The 22,969-nt window shown below is 42.7% G+C and overlaps 1 protein-coding gene across 9 annotated transcripts in view; it reads right to left on the bottom strand.

Moving 5' to 3' along the window:
- CSNK1G3 (casein kinase 1 gamma 3) overlaps nucleotides 1-19,760 on the bottom strand; it is a 161,279-nt gene extending 141,519 nt beyond the window's left edge. For 7 of the 9 annotated variants that reach the window (XM_032790756.2, XM_032790758.2, XM_032790759.2 and 4 more), the window contains exon 1: nucleotides 19,501-19,760. The gene's annotated coding sequence lies outside the window, so the exon portion shown is untranslated. The other 2 variants (XM_075067176.1, XM_075067179.1) reach the window with 1 other exon arrangement.
- Nucleotides 19,761-22,969: the final 3,209 nt, after the last annotated feature.

The raw sequence follows: 22,969 nt of genomic DNA, 5'->3' as shown, positions 1-22,969 counted from the left end.
CAATGTTTTAAGGGCATGTTGCTAGTGGACCATATCAGTTAAGTACACAGTAAAACATTCTGAGGTCTTGGCTACACTTGGAATTTCAAAGCGCTGCCGAAGTGTGAGTGTGGTCAGAGCGGCAGCGCTGGGAGAGAGCTCTCCCAGCGCTGCACATAAACCACATCCTTTATGGGTGTAGCGTGCAGCGCTGGGAGCCGCACTCCCAGCGCTGCCGCCCTGATTACACTGACACTTTACAGCGCTGCATCTTGCAGCGCTCAGGGGGGTGTTTTTTCACACTCCTGAGCGCGAAAGTTGCAGCGCTGTAAACTGTGAGTGTAGCCAAGCCCTTAGCAATACTTAGTTATTACAATACAGTCCTTTAAACAAAAGCAAAAAGGTATTATAACACATAGTCAATCACAATTTTCATTAAAATATAGTTTTAGACCCTACTGAAAGCCATCACAGAAACACAGAGAATGCAGTATTTCCAATTGTCAGAAAACCTCCCTTTGTGCAGTGACACCATTGTGAAGTGGTGATATACAAGCCTATTTACATGTCTTTCTATGAATGGTCTATTTCCTTCCATTTCTGAATCAGTCTGTCTCAAAACAGTTTTAAAATATTTGCACACACAAAAAAATTCCATACAAACCCATAAAATGCATCCAAGAAAAAAATTCTATACCCATATTCATGTAAACCTTCATTTACATGAATATGGGTATAGATTAGGAAACCATGTACCCCTAGAACACTGGATTCCATGCTGCAATATAAGGATATTCTCTAGTTATGTATTATGTATGTGAGGATGGGTTACAGGGAGGAAGGTAAAATGAGGTTGCCAGAGTCAGAGGGGGGAAACAGAGGAGGAGTGGGACAGAAGCCTGATGAGGCAGCAGGGGAAAAAGGAGTTGGTCGGAGGGACTGATTAATAACAGAAGTGCAAGAAGGGCAAGAGCAGAGGGAAGACATTGACACACTAAAAGCACAAAAGCATAAGGGCCTATAACCACTAAAGCACAATGCCAGGACCTAGGCTTGAATCCAGGAGTCTTCAATCTCTACATTACTTTGCTGTCAGGAAATAGCTGTGAAACCCACGGCAAAGTGTATTTTGTCTGCCTCTAGTAACTGGTCCTCATAGCTTTACAGTGCTGCCAGTTACTAAATTAGCTCAAGTGACAGGAGTCTTTGCTGTGGATCTAAATGTCTGAACACTGTCAAAGGCTGAAGATGGAGCCAAAACCACATGATGGATTTTTTGCAGTTAAATTTTAACTTAGGAAACTATAATAAAAGATTACGGGTGAAAAAGTCAAGCACTCAAAAGTCTGAAAATGCCAAAATTAAGGTGTATCTGTGAAAACTGCACTACAGCCTCTTTTCCTGGTCTTGATGACTTCCAGATCAAATTTGCTTAGTTAACAGGTAAAAAGATGTTTTCATCTACAGACAGTTCTGAAAATTCAGTGTGAAAGTTGAAATTCTAGCTGTGCTATTTCTGCATCACCACAAGTAACAGATTCTACCAGATAAATTCTACCATCTCTTATACCTTGTGCAACCCAATTGACTTAATGGGGTTGTACAGGTGAGAGGGCAGAGGTCCCTGCAAATCAAACTTAGTAAAACTTCATTTATAGATGCACTATTGAAAGTAGAATCGTGCCGTTTCCCATTGCTCTATAAGCCGTGAAGGATAAGAATTAAAAAGATAATGAAAACTTCATACTCTAATTATAAAAATTAGATATGACAATACCTAAATCGCAAAAGTGACCTTACTAAACAGATCTATTGTCACTTCAGAGCAAAACTACACTAAGCTGAAGTATTATACCCACTACAAATGACTCACATTATTTTTGTCAATAAACAGGGATATAAATCATCCAAGACTATGGTGACCTATAAGCAGACCACCATTTAAAAGTATTCTTAAATTTCTGCAAATCAAAAGAAATCACTCTCAGTTACTGTATATGATGAATAACCCAAACAAAACACAGTGAAAGGAACATTCAGCACAGACTGATTTAAATGCTCATAGTTTCCTCAATTGTGTCTCATGGACATGCACCAAGGAGGAGTAATAACAGTGAAGATGCACCACCCCACTTGCTTGCATACATGTCACTGTATGGTAGATGAGTATGTAGGCAGTCTATAGAACTATCATGAAGGCAATATTTTCATAGAGTGCTGCCAGAGTTAAGATTTTTTTTAATCTTCTCATCTTTTTACCCATATATGTGTGTGTCTAGTACAGATAGTATTGAAAACGAAAAACAAATAAGCAATAAGGCAAAACAGGCAATGAGCAATAGGAATCACGGGAGAGCAGAAGTAAGATTATGATGCAATAGTCTTCAATTACATAATCACACAGTATTTCATAGCTCCCATTCAATGCTCTGGTGGCGTATACAATCTTTAAAAGCTAAATAACTGCATGGAGTGCCAATGTCCACAAATGTCCAATGTTCTACATCACCTACAAGGAAAAACAAATACTCTTCCATCCACCCAAGATGCTCTTTTCTAGTAAAAACAATACTAAGCTTCTAGCAACACTAGTCAGTTGTACAACCCTGGGGAGTTTCTATACAACAACGAGAATGGAAGATTTCGATCCTCTTGTGGATCCTCAATGAAGTCAACGGGGTCCATGCAAGAACAAAGCTTCAGCCCTACAGTCAATTTCAGGATTGGGGTCTAACTGTTGTCAGAAAAGCTGGTGGCTGAACCACCAAGAGAAGCTTACATTATACACCTCTACCCCAATATAACGTTGTCCAGAGAAGCCAAAAAAATCTTATTGCGTTATAGGTGAAACCGTGTTATATCGAACTTGCTTTGATCCACTGGAGTGCGCAGCACCCCTATCCCCCCGGAGCACTGCTTTACCGCGTTATATCCGAATTGTGTTATATAGGATCACGTTATATTGGGGTAGACATGTATTACAGGGAATAACACAATAGACCACCCAGACCAACATCTTTAGGCCATGTCTAGACCAGAAAAATAGATCATGTCTAAAAAAAATTAGCTAGGTGAAGCCTAGGGCTGACTGTGACTAGTAACATTTTTTAAATGTCTACACTAGTGTTTAAAAAACATGTTTGCCAACACAATTTAGGCAACCAACATTTTTAGTCCATACATAGCTTTAGACAGCTGCTACTACAGCATTAGAATTTTGATTTTGCACAAGAGCATGGATCCAATAACAGAGAACACTTTTAGTGAATAACTTCAGAGAATACTAATATTTCTTCAAATTTGCAGATCACCTTGATCGTTCTTTTATCCTTGCTAATGCACTTTCAGTTTAAACTTGAATAAAATACTATTAAAAACATTAAGACTGAAACACAAAACATTGCAGAATCAGAAAGTGATTAAATTAAAATGAAACATGTAATCTTAACTGCTCCCTTGGGCACATGTATTACCATATAGTTTAATTACATGATAACATACTACTACTCCTCATACTACTATAATACACTATTTTCCTATAACTTTACAGAATCTAGTAATATGAGAATTGGAAAAGCCAATGAAATTGAAACTAGTTTCACACAGTAAATTTTAATTTGTCCTGAGTAAACACGTTTTAACATTTCTCTTCTATAGACTTCCAGGAGCCTTCCCTCAGCACTTTCCCAGGTGCATGTGGAATTAAGCGCCTCCTGAACAGGCCTTATTTCAGGTAATGGGTACTTCAGTGCACTTTTTAAACATGCATCTACCTCAGCTATGCATACAAGTGCACCACTTCCTCTCAGATCATTAGGAGCTTACTGAGAAAATCCCTTTCACAACCTAACAGCCATTTTCACCATATGACTGCAAAATCAAACCAAATTTCCATATGAAAACAGACTTGTCAACGACAGCATCAATGCCAAATTTAAACCTTATAATCCAGACTGTAGAGCTGTTCAAAATCACATCATCAGATTGTTTATTATAAGGAAAGTGTTTGGCCCTTGCTATCATAACTGAAAGATCTATGAGGCATTTTTGCTCAAGCTTATCATGAGAATTTCCGTGCAGTCAGACCAACTCTGGGAAATTTCTATACAAAAGATGAAAGCTTCAGAATTAAAATTAACTGAAAACAGAGTTTAGAACTGAGATGCTTAATTATGTAAGCAGGCACTGCTTTCTAACAACTTTTGTGATGAGACCAAACTACAAGAAAGGAGTTCTAAAATCAGGGCCAGTCACCTTAACTCATCCTATTACATCTACGTGCAACATAGGGTATGTCTACACTACGGGATTATTCCGATTTTACATAAACCGGTTTTGTAAAACAGATTGTATAAAGTCGAGTGCACGCAGCCACACTAAGCACATTAATTCAGCGGTGTGCGTCCATGGTCCGAATGCTAGCGTCCGATTTCTGGAAAGCCATTGCACTGGTGGGTAGCTATTCCGTAAGCTATCCCCAGTCCCTGCAGTCTCTCCCGCTCCTTGAATTCTGGGATGAATCCCAGTGCCTTATGGGGCAAAAATCTTTGTGCAGGTGTGGTTCTGGGGTTAAAGTCTCAGTCATTCCTTCCCGGAGAAAAAGCAACGGCAGACAATCATTTTCACGCCCTTTTTCCCTGTTGCCCCCTGGCAGAGTCCTCGCAAGGCAATCATGGAGCGCCCATTCAGCTTATTTTTTTTATTTTACTGTCATGTATGTTACTGATTGCGCTGACAGAGCATACTGTGCGTACACAGCAGATTCATTTGCCATTGCATGACGGAGAGAGACATCAGTCGTTCATGTACTGTCTGCTGCGCATTTAAGATGCGGTTACTGTCTTCTCTGTACCGTCTGACTGCTGTCAATGGGTGCCCTGGCTGACGTCGGCCGGGGACACAAAGAACAAAAATGGGAAAAGACTCCCCAAGTCAATCCCTCCCTTTATGGTAACAAAGTAGAGTCAGTCCGCCTAGAATATGGGGCAAGTTTGTACTACAGACCGTGTATTATCAGAGAACCAGAGGAGCACAGCTGCTCATCCGTGTTCCGATCCCACAGAAATGATTGAGCCTGCATGCCATTATAGGGGGTTCCCCCTGCAACAACACCCCACCCGTTGCTTTCCCTCCTCCCCATCTTCCTGGGCTACACTGGGCAGAGAATACCCCCCATTCGTGTCTCATGAAGTAATAAAGAATTGCAGGAATAAGAAATACCGACTTTCGTTACTGAGATAATGATGTGGGGGGAGGCAGCGCCTTCCAACTGCTTAATAGTCACGGCAGTGAGACATTAAAGAGACCACGGTCAGTAGGGGGCATCGAGGATAGACGCTCGAGTAAGACAATTCCCGGACTTAGCCCCGATCCAGGCAGTACAAGAATCTTTTCCTGTTCCATCAGAATGGGATTAAGGACGGATGGGGGCTTGACTGGTAGCTCCCAAGTTTCAGCCCGCGCAGATTGCCTATGATGTGCATAGACGGTAAACCTCAGGCCTGCTCTTTACCTCATTATGGGAAATGACTGTGGAGTCATTTTCGATATATTTTGCCCAGGCCGCCTCCGGACCCGGGCCTCACCTGAGGCCACAGCCTAGAGAAAAGCACTTAGAGAAGACCAAGATAGCAAGTCATAATGGATTTACTAGTCATGCCCGCTGTGGGAGGATCGTAGGATATGAAAAAGGGGGAAGCAGATAACAGCACGTATACATTGCCGCGGACATCATCACGAGTTACCAGCAACATTCAGTTACATAGAGAATGACACTGAAAAAAGATACAAGAACCATTTTATGTTTTCCTTTTTCTTTCACGAGTGGGGTGGAGGGACGGAAAACTATGACAAAGCTATACCCTGAACCATTCTGGACATATGTTTTAGACACCCTACAGGGTATATGGGGTGGAGCTATCAGGCACACATCGAATGGCTAAGAATGAGATGGCTTTTCGAAGGAGGAAACTGCCAGTGGCGGAACTGTGGGAATACGACATGAGAAGATTCCATAACAGTACCCCCTCCCTACCCAAATCCCATATCTGAGAAACCGATCAATTCCACTATGATTGCATCTGGCCTTCACGTAGCTTTCACTCACGCTTGATAGGCAATGTGCATGCTCGGCCTCTGCTATCATACGCCTTGGAGATTTTTTTCTTCAAATGCCTTCTGGCACTTTTCTGTGCTCTGTAATGGAGCTTCTTGCGCACTAGTCCTTCTACACAAGATTTTGTTCTGCTGGCGTCAGCCAGTGCCCCCATAGGTAAGCCCTTACTAAGCTTATTCACCACCGCCAACGGGATTCCAGATCCAATGGGTGAGCTGGTATGCTTCTGTGATGGATCACTTTCGTGGTTTGGTTCTATTCATCTGCGCTCTCTCATGGCTTAGGGCTGTGGGTCGAAGACCTCTTATTTTAGACTCCTCAGTGAGGTTCTTAACTGCGATTTTTAAACCAAGGGCTATACGTATGCACTTCCTCCGCAGCGTCTTATGCCTTCTGGGACGCAGACTGCCTGGGAACTGATGCTCTCTAGTTCGCGCGCTACCCTGCCGAGTGCGCCGAGAAGTCCCTAACAGATGTGCACTGTAATATCGTCTAGCTATACATCAGCGCAGCCCAACAACCTACACTGTGGCTAACCTGATTGTTCTGTCCATGCGGACTCAGTATGTCTTTCTCATCGGTGTGACATCTTTTCTCGCTCCAGTCTTTGACCAAGCCAGCGTAGAAGTATTCTATTGGATTTTCAATAAAGGGACCTATATTCGCCTAGGATATCTGTGGTCCCAATGTGCTGGTTTTTACACATAATTCTACAGATTTCTTCCCAGATCGTACTTATATTATGCTCGCACGTAGGATGGGGTCTCACTTCCTGTTGGGATGCCTGTTTCCACCTGAGCCTCGATAGTGTTTACTGTAAGAAAATCGTTCTCTGTTGATGTCAGCCTCATAGATTGCATCCCCGTTTTGCTTAGATCCATGGGTATCTGGGTTCCCATATTGCCCAGTCTCCATTCCACGTACTTATATATCGTCCCTTGTCTCATACATGGTGTTCTCATCGCCGCTCTCCTCTTGATTGCGTGTGTGGCACCACTGAGTCCTGTATTGAGGGTCCCCTGCATGCCCTTAGAACATTGGGATGGCTTCGGAGCATCTGAACAGCGATTTATTGGCCGCCCGGAGTGTTGTCCGTACTACCCACATGCTTCCCGAGCCTTGCTGTCTTGAAGAGCTGGCCGTGGAGTTGTTGTGAGCTGTGCCAGAGTAAGTTGCATAAGTTTCTCTGGACTATTTTACAGTCTCTTCTATTATGCAGCACAGCAGAAAGCTCGGAGCTGTAGCTGTGTGCACCCTCCAGCTGCGCTCAGCCTCGGAAACGACTGATGAAAGAACGGCATGCTCGCTGATGCGCTAAAGATACTCCAAGTCAGCATTAATAGTGAGCACGAGGGTGCAGCAACTAGGTGAATGGAGCGCGCAACCCATTGATGTGTCCATGGAGATCGATTCCAGCTTCCTCGTCAAAGCTTACACCTATGGGCTCGCAGACGTAGGGGGCTGAGCCTGCGGATGAATAGTTTTCAGAGGAAGCGAAAATACACTGGGTCACTTTGCATCTGGTTTGACAATGTGGAATCTGAGGTGAGCAGATCTGGATTTCGTTCTTCGCTTCTTAGGGATGCTTTGTGTGCCAGCTTGGTCCTATTTTACGGTTATTTGTATCCGAGCGGCTCGTAGTGTGGACAGGTACAGCGTTAAATCGGGTTTTTAACGGCTTGCTTAAATTATTCTCGTCCCTCTCCAGGCTTTCAGTCTTTCGTGCTCTCTTCCAAATTTCAAAGCAAAAAGTCTTTACCTGATGTTAAGCCATGCTTGGTGGCAGGCGAGGACATCTTGGGTTTCAATAAGCTCTTGCTTCCCTGTTAGAGAGGGGTCCTGTAGAGTTGTTTGTGGAGAAAAGGGGCATTTGGGTGGAGGTTTCAGAAGCCTGCGCTGCCCCACTCCATAAATTCCGCGTTCTGCCAGTGACGTGTCTCTCGCCAAGCCAGTGCATCCGAGTTCAGATTGCTGTCCAGAGCAGTCACAATGATGCACTGTGGGATACCGCCCGGAGGCCAATACCATCGATTTGCGGCCACACTAACCCTAATCTGATATGGTAATACCAATTTCAGCGCTACTCCTCTCATTGGGGAGAAGTACAGAAACTGATTTAAAGAGCCCTTTATATCGATACAAAGGGCCTCGTAGTGTGGACAGGTACAGCGTTAAATCGGTTTAACGCTGCTAAAATCGGTTTAAATGCGTAGTGTAGATCAGGCCATAGACTCTATATTCTTAAGTTACGTCCCTGAACTAAGAATAATTTCCTGCAGTTTGTACAAAAAACCTACAAGTGCACACTTTGGGCCAGATTCTACCAACACGGATAAAAACAACTTTATTCACAGGAGCGGCCCCATTGAAATCCACTGGTCCACTTGCATGAGAAATTTATTCACCTGAATAAGTACTGCAGGATTAAGCCTTTTTAAAAAAAAAAAAAAAAAAAAATTACACACTTCCAAGGCACAGACGATTTCATCTGCCAAACCACATAATTTTGGAATAAATTATGTAAATTTGTTTAAATTCCTCCAAAATTTAATTGCCAAGCATAGCGTTTTCTAAATATATAATTAGTTCAAATTTTCAGAGATAACATACACATATTTCATCTATCCTATGCAGCCCTTTGTGCAGAAAAAAACTGTCAGTAAACTATATAATAAAAGACAGTTTAAACATGCTGAGGTCTGTCAAGAGAAGAAAGTTGCAACTGTTTAAAGGAGTGATTTTACTGATTTAGTTAAACTTGTGGAAACCCCTTTGTGGACATTGTTATTTTAGTTTAGCTTAAACCAATTCCTTATCAATTTAAACTGAGCTGGTTTAAAGCCAAAATAGGTGTGCACACAAGACTTTTGCATTAGTTTAAAAATCTCATTTTTGGTTAAATCATTGCAACTTTCTTATGTAAGGGTCTAAAGTTAAAATTTAGAAGTTCAGAGATCTATCTAAGCCAAACGTCAGTATCCCAATTTGTCATGCCTAATTTTGTCATTTTTATGTAGTATTTTCTGATCATCAATGATTCAGAGGAGACAATGTAATTGTTGCAGCACAGGTCAAAGTTAAAACAACATTAAAGGCCAGCTCCAGCTCCACTCCCCTCCCCCTTTTGCTCTACACAGCCCTATATCAGAAATATCAGAAGCAATGTAAAAACTAGGATCCCAATACACCAAAGCCAATCATTTTCTCCAATGTCAGAAAAGACACCTCTCTCCCAAACACGTTATAATGTCCAATGCTGAGTGAAAGTTAATGCTGAGTTAGCTAATACTACATCATGCATGCTCAATTTTTCTACAATGGTCACTGTACTACCAGTGTTTAATTCATTACACAGCAAAGCAAATTAAAGTGTCTAAATCATCACATTAAAAAACTATGCTAAAAAAACCCAAATGTGCAAAAATCAAAACACTCAGGTTAGGAAGTATTAAATGGGAATACTACCAGCTTCTACAGTACTTTCTTCAAGAGTATGCTGGGAAGAGAAAATCATTACTGTTTGAAATTCTGATATTATGATTAGCATCACAAAGAAATCCACAAGGGAATTAATAATTCTGTGTTTCGCGTAGGGTTTGGGTGGTCTGAGGTAAATACGACATGGGGTCACATACTTAATTGTGATGACAAAATAATATATTTCTACCCATTCAGTGAGCACCAGCCATCCTAGGTACTGAATGAGCTGGGTGGATCCTGTGGGGAAAAAACAGCACGTCATCATGTAATCAAAGATCTTATCATGCATACGAACAAGAGGACCAAAACTTAGGGCTGGTTTACACTGGGGCGGAAATTGATCTAAGATATGCAACTTCAGCTACGTGAATAGCGTAGCTAAAGTCAAAGTATCTTAGATCGAATTACCTACCGTCCTCACGGCACAGGATCGACGTCCACGGCTCCCCCAGTCGACTCCGCTACCGCCATTCGCGTTGGTGGAGTTCCGGAGTCGACAGGAGCTCGTTCAGGGATCAATATATCGCGTCTAGATGAGACGCGATATATCGATCCCCGAGAAATCGACTGCTACCTGCCGATACGGCGGGTAGTGAAGACGTACCATTAGAAGTTGCATGGGAAACCTTAAATGTTGGTTTCAGCGTAGCAGCCGTGTTAGTCTGTATCTGCAAAAAGTGTCTGGCATTTTGTTTTTCAGTAATTCCTACATTTTTGAGAAGCAATCTGAAAAAATTCCCATCAATGAACTTATACTGGTCCCTCACATGGATCATCAGCAGTGATGGTACCTTGACAGACCTCTACTAGTTAAGCTAACATAACAGTTGAAGGGGACTATAGTCTATGACAGACATGGGCAAACTACGGCCTGACCGTCTTGCCCGGCTCCTGAGCTCCCGGCCCCTCCCCTGCTGTCTCCCCTCCCCCAGAGCCATGCGGGCCGTGCTTTAGCCAGCTGCTCCCACTGGGTAGCATGGAGAGCGCAGCTGGCTTTAGCCAGATGTCACGGCTGCGAGCTCCTGATGCTGGTAAGGGGGCAGAGGGTCCTGGGGGGCAGTCAGGGAGGAGGGGGCAGTTGGATGGGACAGAGGTTTGTTGATGGTGGTCAGGGGATGGGGAACAGGGAGGGTTGGGAGTCGAAGTCCCGGGGGGCCTGTCAGGGTCGGGGATGTGGAGAGGGGTCGGGAGGGCAGTCAGGGGACGATGAGCAGAGGGCACTTGGATAGGGCGTGGGAGTCCTGGGCGGGGGGGGGGGGAAGGGCTGTCAGGTAGCAGGGGTGTGGATAGGGGTCGGGGCAGTCAGGGGACAAGGGGGTTGGATAGGGGGCAGGGGTCCCCGGAGGTGGCAGTCAGGGACAGGGAGCAGAGGGGGTTGGATGGGGCGGATAGGGGCAGAGGCCAGGCTGTTTGGGGAGGCACAGTCTTCCCTACCTGGCCTTCCATACAGTTGCATAACCCTGATGTGGCCCTCAGGCCAAAAAGTTTGCCCACCCCTGCTCTATGAGGACCAGTCTCTAGGAGATGAGACAGCTAGCCAGTGTGTTTTACTGCTACTTGCTGTCAGCAGAGGAATACTGGGACTCAAACTCTGGGTTCTACAGTAGAACCTTAAAGATACATGAGCACCAGAGCTACAAACTGACCAGTGAACCAGACACCATGTGAAACTGGAAGGAACCAATCAGGCAGCAGTGGAGACAGAAAAAAAATGCAAATACTGTACTGTGCCTGTATTGCATACCCCTCCACCCCCACACACAGGGTACCCACTTACAGCCAGAAAGTGAAGATGCTGAGATTCGCAGACAAAGCTATGAGCCCCTGCTGACAGCCCAAGGCAGCCAGAACAGGAGCTGCACCGGGGTCTGTGCCGCTTTCCTGTAAGCCATGGGTGCTGTTTTCACATACATACCCCACCCCTGGGGGTGATGCTGTTCTCACACACACATATATTTATGTGCCAGGAGGGAGATATGTTGTTTTCAAAGGACAGAGACCCTCCTCTCAATTCCAGTGCTCAGTGCCCCAAAGGTCTTCAACACCCTGGAAGCAGTTGCAGAAAATGTATTGCTTAGCTCTAGAATCCTGGACTAGGGCATGCTCAATGTATATTGCATCTTTAGAGAATTTAGCTGCCAAACTCTAACAAGCCTCTACTAAGCATGTAGAAGTAGCAATATTCTTAAAACTCATCCAAATGTGGGTGGATTTTCATGAAACAGTAAAAGGCACCTCCTCAACTTGGGCCTTTCCATGTTAAGTTTCAGTCTCTGCTTCAAAGCAGGGACGTGCTAGAACTTCTCAATAAAACAGAGGAGGGATTTTTTTTAAATATTGGAAGAACCATGTACTTTTCCCTAACCTCAGTCTCAGAGATAGCTGAATTTGATTTTGCTGAAATTCCAAAAATCAGCCAGACACCTGACATGGAAAGTCTAAGTCAAAACAGACAAAGCAACTGAAAACAGGCACTGACAATGGAAATTGTTAGGCGATCTTAACTATAGGCATTGCTGCTATGCCTACAATGAAAGGACCAGCACAAAAAATGTGACTGATACACATCATTACAGGAAAAAAGCTGACAGAGTGAACTTCAAGTGAACTATAATTATCAGTTTCTGATTATGTCAAACAAGCAGCATGAAAATCAAATGGATCTTCTCATTATAAGAATCTCCAAGATGCGTTTTCAATCATAGCTTACCTATTTTAATTATGTACATACTACCAACAGCACCAACTCCTTTGCTGAGCATCCCAATTGCTATCACAGGCCAGGTCTACACTACGCGGTAAAATCGATTTTAGATACGCAATTTCAGCTACGAGAATAGCGTAGCTGAAGTCGAATATCTAAAATCGATTTACTCACCCGTCTTCACCGCGCGGGATCGATGTCCGCGGCTTGCCATGTCGATTCCGGAACTCCGTTGGGTTTGGTGGAGTTCCGGAATCGATATAAGCGCGCTCAGGGATCGATATATCCCGTCTAGATCAGACGCGATATATCGATCCCCGAGCAATCGATTTTAACGCGCCGATACGGCGCGTAGTCTAGACGTGGCCACAGACTTCCACTCTTACAGCTGTGACCCAAGACCTTGCAATGCTCACTTAAAACATTTCTCTAATAACCTATTTGCATCAGAATGTCACTCTTTGCAGGAACTCCTACATTTAAACTTTTTTATATTAAAAGATTATGGAAAATAAACTTAATTAACTTTAGTGAAACAGTAAAATGTAAAAAGCATCACTGGCACCAAGTAAGCAAACCAGAAACCTGCTTTATTTTAGCCAATTAGTCACTCTATATATGAGAACCTCTGAACATTCCATTTCAAAAGAACCCAGATATTACTGATGGTCCTCTACTGTTGAAATCAATTGAAATCCTTCCACTGACTTCATTCAGTAGGTTTTCGATCAGGTCCTAAGACAAGCAAGCACACAAGTTGTTTGCTGAATCAGTGCCTAAAAGAGTTCTCTCGTGCTCTCTCCCTTAAGTGTTAAGAACTTATATTAAACTCAATTACAATAGTAAATATGAACTAAAACTTTATTAATTATTATTATTATTAACACTGCCAGTATAAACACAAAGGACAAAATCCTGATCCCACTTAAAACAAAGGGAATTTTGCCACTGGTTTCAATAGAATCAGGATTTCACCCAGAATGTCCACTGATTTTAAGGAAAATCAGGACACAAGTTTGAGCTTCGAAAACCAGTTACAACTTTGCACATTTCCTCTATGTTTGAGATTAAACAAACAAAAATTACACTTTGCCACATACTACATCCCCTTTTTTAGACAAATAATAAACTCAAATGCAACCTAACAGCTCAGAAGTAGAGGCTGAAAGTTTTTTAAGTTCCAAAAGGGCATCACAAGTTACATTTTAAAAATGATAGCTAAGATATTTGTGTAAGTTAAAAATTACAAAAAAAAGCTTAGGAAGACAGACATTGTTTACCCTACATTGTTTTTACCTCATCTGTTTATGAATTATTTTATGTTTGTTAGTATTATTCATTGTTATACTATACTTGTAAATCCAAGATGTACTATTTATTATCAAAAGCCATAGATAGACAGATCTTAACCTATCAAGTCTGGAAACAAATACTAAATATAATTAGTGTTCAGGATCCTTACTCTCCACTGTGATACATGAGTTTCTAGCCATATCATCAGCTATCAGACCTCAGAACTGCCAAAGGCCCCAGGATAGAATATTTCCAGAACTTAAAACCAGAGCAGTTGAATCAGGAAATCTTACATTTGAAGGGAAAGGAAAAGGCCTTTTTGCGTCAGATCATTAAAACCTAAAACTTACACCTGTTTGAAAGCTATTTAGAATATTAGTGACAAAGAAGAATGCTTAGTGGTCAGTGCATAGGCGAGGTAGTCAAAGACACAAAATACACTATCATACAGGTTCAGCAATTTCTCAGATTTGATGAGATCTGATGTGGATATCCTCAATATACATGAAAATCAAGAATGGCATGGGGTAAAAAAAGTTATCATTTCAGCTTGTCTGTATCTTCATGTGTGACAGCACCATGATTCAGTTATTCAGGTCACCAAATGAGTACCCCATCACATGTTCTATTTGTCATTTTTAAGAGTTTTATACAATTATTTAAAAAGCTATTGGTATAAAAAAATCCTTCATATTCTTCCACTGTAAAATCAAGCTACCTTCATTACCACAAGTTCACTGCACAGACCTCAAAGGAAAATTTTTACTAACAGCTTAAAAAATACCAAGTTACTTAAGAACTTTTTCATACATAATGTTTTGATTTTATGAAGTGATATTTATTAACCTAAAAGACCAGGAAACAAGTACCTTATACCCAGGCCCCAGTGCATTCCAACTGCAAAGATACAAAATTTACAACAGAATCTGCCTGTTCCTGAAGCTGTGCAGCAGATTCTAAGCTTTCATTTAAAACATTATTCTAACCCTTGCAGTCTTCCAAATATGAAGCACATGAAAACTGTTTCGCAGTTGTATTCCTGAGCCTGCAGACAACCTGAGAAATGAAAATTGCCATCAATCACCTCCAGCTTCTGATTAAATTTCCTCCTTTTTCCCCAAATGTGGAACCCCCTCTATCACTCCCAATTTACTTTGGTTTGAGGCTCAACAAGTGCAAATCTGTGAAATACAGCAGCTGTAAAAACTGAAAGGCTTAGAATGCTAGAAGTAAAACTGGTGGACAAAGGTTAATAGGCAAACAGTAGGAGAGGAAGTCACTGGCACATGAAAAAAAGCAGTTTTGTCACATGAATCTAACTACAACATACTCAGTATGTGAATTTTAAAACACAGTTACAATGTTTAAATATCCTCCCTGCAACTTATGCCATAAAGCTCACTGTGCTACTATCAACTGATGCACAGGTTCATGTAAAGACAATTCTCTGACCCATTATTCATCTGCTTTTATAAGGCTTCCTTTTGTTTCTATTCCTTTATAATGAAGGCTATCTCCTAAACACAGGGCAGCAAAAGAATACTAGGAGCATCAGTGGCTAAATGCATGTGTGTTTTTTTTTTAAGGTACAATATTGAAGATAGATATTTATATACATCAAATAGCAGTTAGATCTGGAAAGTATCAAGTTATGAATACCACAGAAATGAAGGTTGTGCATAACTCTGAACAAAATGCCATGCCTGTTCTCTCAAAAGTTTACAATTGAACACTGACTTACTACAGCTTTGAAACTTTACTATGTAGAAGAAAAATGCTGCTTTTAACCTTAATTTAAATGAAAATCATAAAGTTTCCTTGCCTTGTCAATTTTTTTTTTTAATTTCCCTTTTTTATTAGTTTACATTTAACACAGTACTGTACTTGCTTTTTTGAAGGAGGGGGAGATAGGAGTCTCTGCTGCTGCTGGACTGCATATTTCCAGTTCCAAATGAGGTGTGTGGTTGACAGGTCAGTTCATAACTAGTGTTAGTAACTCTGAGGTTCTACTGTACTTTATATTGAAGATGACTTCCATTACCCACTGGTAACTATGCTGCTATTTCTCAATTTCTTGTATTATAAAATTTAACATTCTCAAGATATATAATATGTATACTTTAAGCACATACATATAGTGGCAACCTTTTTAAAAATACCTGGTAAAGGAATAAGTTTGCAAAAAAAAGTGTAATTATAGTGAAGACTTGTTTAAAAATAAATTCAATACATAAAGAGAGAAAATGCTGTTCATCTGATGTGATAAAAGAATTAATTAGGTAAATTAATAGATTTTATGCATATCGAAATTCAATACCCGTTAAAGGTTTTTGTGCGCAAAATATTTATCCATTTACTTTGTGGATACTAATACACTACTACATTTACCATTATAAAGACACAAAACAGATGAGCCAAAAAAATCTGGCTCATCTGTGTTTTTGAGTACTCAGCTCACAGTATTTTACTATTCACTATTCAAGCATTTGTCAATTGACCAGAGAACGCTGAACTGAACTGATTTTGAGCTTCTGTAACAAAGAGGAACTAAGATTGTTGCAGTATTGTTGTCAGAGATTGGTGTTTCCATTTTCCAAATGAGGAAACAGAGGCACTGAAGCTGGCTCAGACCAATGTAGAACCCATACATTCTGTCTACTAGCTCTGTACTTTAAACCACAAGCCCATCTTTCCAAACTGATTTTGTACTATCCTGTTTCCACAGAACTAAGATTTAACAGAGCCATTCATTTTAACTGAAGAAGAAAATATCAATATATGTTTACTTAAGCTACCAATCCATTTACACACATGCTACAAATATAAACATGGTAATTAGCTGAATATTTCCCTCAATTTTTCACATTTAATAATCTGGGGAAAGCCAACTGCATCTCTCTCTAAAATCACAAGTAAATCAATACTAGAACGTGAAAGATACATAAATAGATACCTTAGACTGAATGAATTATCGATTGCCATCAGTGCACCTCTCACTTTTGCTTGCTCTTGTGGTGTACATTTGTGGTTTCGCAGCAATGTACCTTATATACTCATAAGCTGAATATTTTTGGTAAAAGTGACGCATCAAAGAGCGGGGGTCGGCTTATAAATGGGTCTAACCAACATTTGATGATTTTAAACTCCATGGAATCATTGAATTGAATATCTTGTACAGGGATTGGCAACCTTTGGCCCGCGGACCACCAGGTTAAGCACCCTGGCAGCCTAGGCCGGTTTGTTTACCTGTCGTGTCTGCAGGTTCAGCTGATCGCAGCTCCCCCTGGCTGTGGTTTGCTGCTCCAGGCCAATGGGGGCAGCGGGAAGCAGTGGCCAGCACATCCCTCAGCCCATGCCACTTCCCGCCACCCACATTGGCCTGAAGCAGTGAACCGCGGCCAGTGGGAGCCACGATCAGCCGAACCTGCAGACGTGGCAGGTAAACAAACCAGCCTGGCCCACCTGGGTGCTTACCCCAGTAGGCCACAGGTTGCCAATCCCTGATCTAATACACTGTCATTTTGTTTACCTGGAGCGCCTGCAGGCATGGAGCCCCTCTGCGACCTGTTGCCACAGTTCACCGTTCCCAGCTAATGGGAACTGCTGGAAGTGGTGCAGCTCCCATTGGCTGGGAACAGCAAACCACAGCCACAGGGAGCTGAGGGACTCCATGCCTGCAGGCGCTCCAAATAAACAAAACGTCCCAACCCACCAGCGGCTTACCCTGACGGGCCGGGAGCCAAAGTTTTCCAACCTCCGAAATATAGGGTCGGCTTACAAAAGGGTCATACAGTTTTTGCTATTTTTACCTATCAATTTTGGGGGGTCGGCTTATAAACGAACAGGCTAATGAATGTGTATATACGCTAACTATTAACATGCAAGACTCCCAGATTCATTGCCAACTCTGAGTTTCATCATGTAAATTTTTTTCTTCACATGGTTTGTGGTCACTCTCATAACTGCAATACTTCCATTGTATCCCATTTCAAAATAACAGTTTAAAAAAAATCAAAGCTAAGTGATAAGAAATAGCTTATCTTTTTTTTTTTTTGAGAAGTTTTAAAAAGGCCCTTTAAGCGGGAATGAACTACACTGTGCTATAACTTTTTTTCCCATTGAACACTACAGCTACCCCGCTACAGGCAGACATTTAAAATTATTAAACGTTGCAACTGATCAGTATACTGTTTTTTAGCGTGATTATTTCTGTAATTTGATACATCTGGAAAATTTAGTAGGCAGCAACTACCTTCACTTCACTCTTCAACCTGGATGATTTACCCTTAACAGCTGGATCCTAATAAACACACACTAATGCTGTATGGCTCAAGACTTAAGAATTTTTTTAAACCAGGATGTGATTCTTGATAACAAATTTTGAGCTTCTTTTTTTTTTTTTTTTTTTAAAGAAATACAAATAAAACAATTTGATCCCAGAACACCTAGATATTACAAGTTGGTTACAAATATCCCTGGGATTACTTAATGCAGCTATTTTTAAAAAATAAAGATGGGTATGGCAACAATCTTATGTTTACAAATGCAAGTTTCCCCGATATGCACTTAAAAAATTTTTATGTTTTGGCACCTTGTACTAGCAAGATTAGGAAAACACACTAAACACATTACTCCTGCAAAAAGTTATTATGGGACAATCTAATAGATAGTGAATTTTGTGGGCGAAGTGTTAAGTTGTCATCAAAAACATGGCCTGCAATTCTTCAGGATCAGGCAGGTCAAGCAGAAACTTGACTACTCACGAGTGTTTTCATCTTGGTCCAGACCAAAAAACACTGACTCCCAAGACAAATATTTTTGAACACAGAACTCAAAGCATTAAAGTAGTACACTAGATCTGATGTATTCTGCTTTCTTATTCTTAAATGACCCTATCTGAGTCATTTAAAAGGTGGTCACTTAGAAATTCAATTATTTATTTTTTTTAAATCAGTGAGTCAAAACAATCAAGTTGACAGAACCCCTGTTTACTAAAGTTAATCGAGACTTTTTAAAACATCAACACTAGCTCACTTGGACTCACTTTACTCAACAACCTAATATAATCTACTTAACACAGTTCTACAGACAGAAAATATTGACCTATTCCCACAAAAACAAATCATTTCTTGGATATTATTAGTTATCAGTAGTATGCAATGAATGATTTAAATAATGAAAGGAAACAGTAAGTCAGTAATGCTCCTCCAGTTAGATGATTTAGAATGACTTTTGCAGCAAACAGTAAACAAAGCAAAAGTAGCAGTGAGGTCTGACCACCCGAAGCTTGGAAGGGTTACGCACAACACACGGCAGTGCCAGCAACAATAGCAATATACTCTCCCCAGCGCCTTAAATCTGGATTCTGGTCTGTTGAGCCGCGTCCCTTCATGGACGAGATTAGACTCTCGATTCTCTCCTGGCTAAGGGAGTCAAGCCCAGATTCTCCACACACACGCCTCTTCCACAAGGACAGATGGGTCTCGGTGTCATTTCCACTCTCGTGTAAAAGGAGCAAACAAGCACGTCCCCCAGACCAGCGAACACACACAAACACAACGCAGCAACACACTCGGGGTGCCTGTTGACTCACAACCAGACGATCATGCCCTACTCCCTCCTACCCAGAAAGACAAGCAACCTCCCAGTGTCCCGGCCCGCATACGCACGCCCCCCAGCCACACAATACACGCTCTCCACCCGGCCCCAGCTACCTCCTCGGCCGCAGCCTCCACCCGCCCCACCGAGGCGCTGCCCACGCCGAGCTTGTTTCCAAGCAAGCGCCTCACGTCACAGACACCGGGCGACTTCCCCGATCGCAGCCCTCCGCTCGCTGCTTAGCCCACACGCGCCGAGCAGGGGAAGGGGGAGCGGCGCCGGCCTCCGGCGGCCCGGCTGCGAATCACACCCCGGGGCAGAGGGCAATTACCTCCCGGGCACTTGGGGCAAGAGACGCCGCCGCTGCTGCTGGGGGCGGAGTGGAGCCGGCTCTGGAGCGCTCGTTCGGGTTGTCCGGACGGCGGCGAGTGCCCCCAGCACGCTGACCCTTTCAGATCCTGCCCGGCGCCCTCCCCGCCTGCGGTGCGAGCGGAAAAAATGGGGTCAGGGGGGAGGGCGCAGCCCGAGAGGGGTTCCGAGTCAGAGGGAAACAGCGGCGGAAACCACCTCGGCGGTAGCGGCGGCCGCAACACACACGGAACGCACGCCCCTTCCCGCCCCGCCCCCCCGCCACAAGAGGCGGGGCTAAGCGAGCCGGGGAGGAGGGGCAGGACGCAGACTCCACCGTAGGAACGGGCCGAAGGAAAACAGGGGACACGGCGAAAGGAAGGAAAAGGGCGGGGGCACATGACGCCACACTCGCAGGTGGGCGGGTCCTGAATGACACGAAAAAGGAGAGGAAATGTGATTGGAGAATGGAGGGAAACCACGGTCTTGGGAGCCACCCCTTTTCCAAGACTTACTTTTCCAATAAAGAACGACAGGCCTCTCAGCCAATCAGCGAAGAGATCGGGGGGGGGACTGGGAACAAGCCAATAAGAAGCGTTGGGTGACTCGCGTGATCGCATCCCTAATCGTTTCAATAAAACGTGGGGTGTGTAGTGTAAGCGGCAGGCCTCGCCGTTCCTTGGAGCGGCGACACAGCGGCGGGCTAGGTTGCTCACACCTTGCAGGGAGGCCCCTCTGGCGGGAGAGCGTCATTCCCGCCAGTGCCAGCAGCCATCTGCTGCCGGGAGAGGCAGGCTGCGGACACCCTTGTCCTGCTGCGGTCCCGGCACCTTCTGCAAGTAGGGTGACCAGACAGCAAGTGTGAAAAATTGGGATGGGGGGGTGTCATAGGAGCTTAACAAAGACTAAAAAAATGAGACATCTGGTTACTCTATCTGAAAGAGACTTGCAACGAGGTGTCCCGTGAAAAACCTGTGGTTCCAACTAGTGGGTTGCGAAGATCAGTCTGTTAATGTGACCTCCCCCTAAAGGAAAATAAGCAGGCCCATTGAGGTGTGGCAGAACAGCCATGTTGGGTCTGCCCAATGGGCCTGCGGGTCAGTAGCTGCTGTTTGACTTGGGTCAGTGTCTGAAGCCTCATAGGAAATGACCAGAAAAGCGTCATTAGCAAGTGAGCCATCCCCTGTCATCCAGTCCCAGCTTTTGGCAGTCAGGTTTAGGGACACCCAGGGGCATGGGATTGTTTCTCTAGCTGTCTTGGTTATTGATGCACCTATGTATGCTCCCTGAATTTACCTACTTCTTTTTTTGAACCCAGTTAAACTTTTGGCCTTCACAACATTTCTTTGCCACCTGTTCCACAGGCTGACTGTATGTTGTGTCAAGTACTTCCTTGAGTGGGTTTAATCTGCTATTAATGTCATCATGTGACCCCCTGTGTTATGTGACAGTGAAAGTAGCACTTCCCTATCCACTTTCTCCATATAGTTAATGATTTTATAGGCCTCTATTGCATCCCTCTTAGTCATCTCTTTTCTAAGCTGAACAATGCAATGTCTTTGTAATCTTTCTTCCACAGGAAGCTGTTCCATCCCCCCATCATTTTAGTTGCCCCTCTCAGTACTTTTTCCAATTCTGTCATCTCTTATTTGAGATCAGTGATCAGAATTGCACACAGTATTCAAGGGGTTGACCTACCATCGATTTATCTAGTGTATGATATTTTCAGTCTTATCTATCCTTTTCCTAATGATTCCTAACATTTAAGTTTTTTTAATGCTGCTGCAATTGAACAGAGGTTTTCAGAGAACTAGCCACACTAACTTCAAGATCTCTTTGTTGAGTGGTAACACTGAATTTTGACTCCTTCATTTCGTATGTATAGCGAGGATTGCTTTCCAATGTGGATTACTTTGCATTTATCAACACTGAATTTCATCTGCCATTTTGTTGCTAGTCACCCAGTTTTGTGAACTCCCTTTGTAAGTCTTCATGGTCAGTTTTGGACTTAATAGTCTTAAGTAATTTTGTATTGTTTATAGACTTTACCACCTCATTGTTTGCCCCCTTTTTCACATTGTTTATGAATATGTTGAACACCACCAATCCCAGGATAGATCCGTGGAGGACCCTTTTATTTACATCTCTTCATTGTGAAAACTGATCATTTATTCCTACCCTGTGTTTCCTATTTTTTTTAACCATTTACTGATCCATGAGAGGACCTTCCCTCTTATGCCATGATGGCTTATTTTGCTTAAAAGCCTTTGGAGAGGGACCTTGTCAAAGGCCTTCTGAAAATCCACATACACTATATCCATTGGATCACCCTTGTCCACAAATTTGTTGAGCCCCTCAAAGCATTCTAATACATAGGTGAGGCATGATTTCCCTTTACCAAAGTGTTGACTTTTCCCCAATAAATCATGTTCATCTATGTGTCTGATAATTCTGTTCCTAATTTCAAACCAATTTGCCTGGTTCTGAAGTTAGGTATACCAGCCTGTAATTGCCAGGATTGCTTCTGGAGCCTTTTTTAAAAATTGGCATTACAGTAGCAATCCTCCAGTCACCTGGTACAGAAACTGATTTAAGCGATAAGCTACTTACCACAGTTAATTTACAATATCATATCTGAGTGCCTTCAGAACTCTTGGGAGAATATCATCTTGTCCAGGTGACTTATTCCTGTATAATTTATCAAAACCACCTCTACTGACACCTCAATCTAGGACAATTCCTCAGATTTCTCACCTAAAAAATGGCTCAGGTATAGGAATCTCCCTCACATCCTCTGCAGTGAAGATTGCTGCAAAGAATTTTAGCTTCTCCACAACAGATTTGTCTTCCTTGAGTGCTTACTTGAATCAGCCCCACTGATTGTTTGGTAGGTTTCCTGCTCCTACTGTATTTAAAAAAAAAAAAAAAAAATCTGCCTGTATGTCTTTTGCTAGTTGGTCTTCAAATTCTTTTTTGAACCTGCTTAGTTATACTTTTACACTTGACGTGCCAGAGTTTATATTCCTATTTTCTTCAACAGGATTTTACTTCAGTTTTTAAAGGATGTCTTTGTCTCTACTTCTTTTACACTGTTGTTCACCTAGGCCTGGTCTACACTACGTGTTTAAACTGATTTTAGCAGCGTTAAACCAATTTAACGCTGTACCCGTCCACACAACGAGGCCCTTTATATCGATATAAAGGGCTCTTTAAATCGGTTTCTGTACTCCTCCCTGACGAGACGAGTAGCGCTGAAATCGGTATTAACCGTTATCGATTAGGGTTAGTGGTGGGCCGCACATCACGGTATTGGCCTCCAGGCGGTATCCCACCCATGCACCGTGACCGCTCTGGACAGCATCTGAACTCGGGTGCACTGGCCAGGTAGACAGAGGAAAGCCCTGCAAACTTCTGAATTTCATTTCCTGTTTGGCCCGCGTGGCTCTGATCAG

The sequence above is a fragment of the Chelonoidis abingdonii genome, chromosome 6, assembly GCF_003597395.2.
Source record: "Chelonoidis abingdonii isolate Lonesome George chromosome 6, CheloAbing_2.0, whole genome shotgun sequence".
Lineage (NCBI taxonomy): Eukaryota > Metazoa > Chordata > Testudines > Testudinidae > Chelonoidis > Chelonoidis abingdonii.
This window is presented reverse-complemented; position numbering and strand designations above follow the sequence as displayed.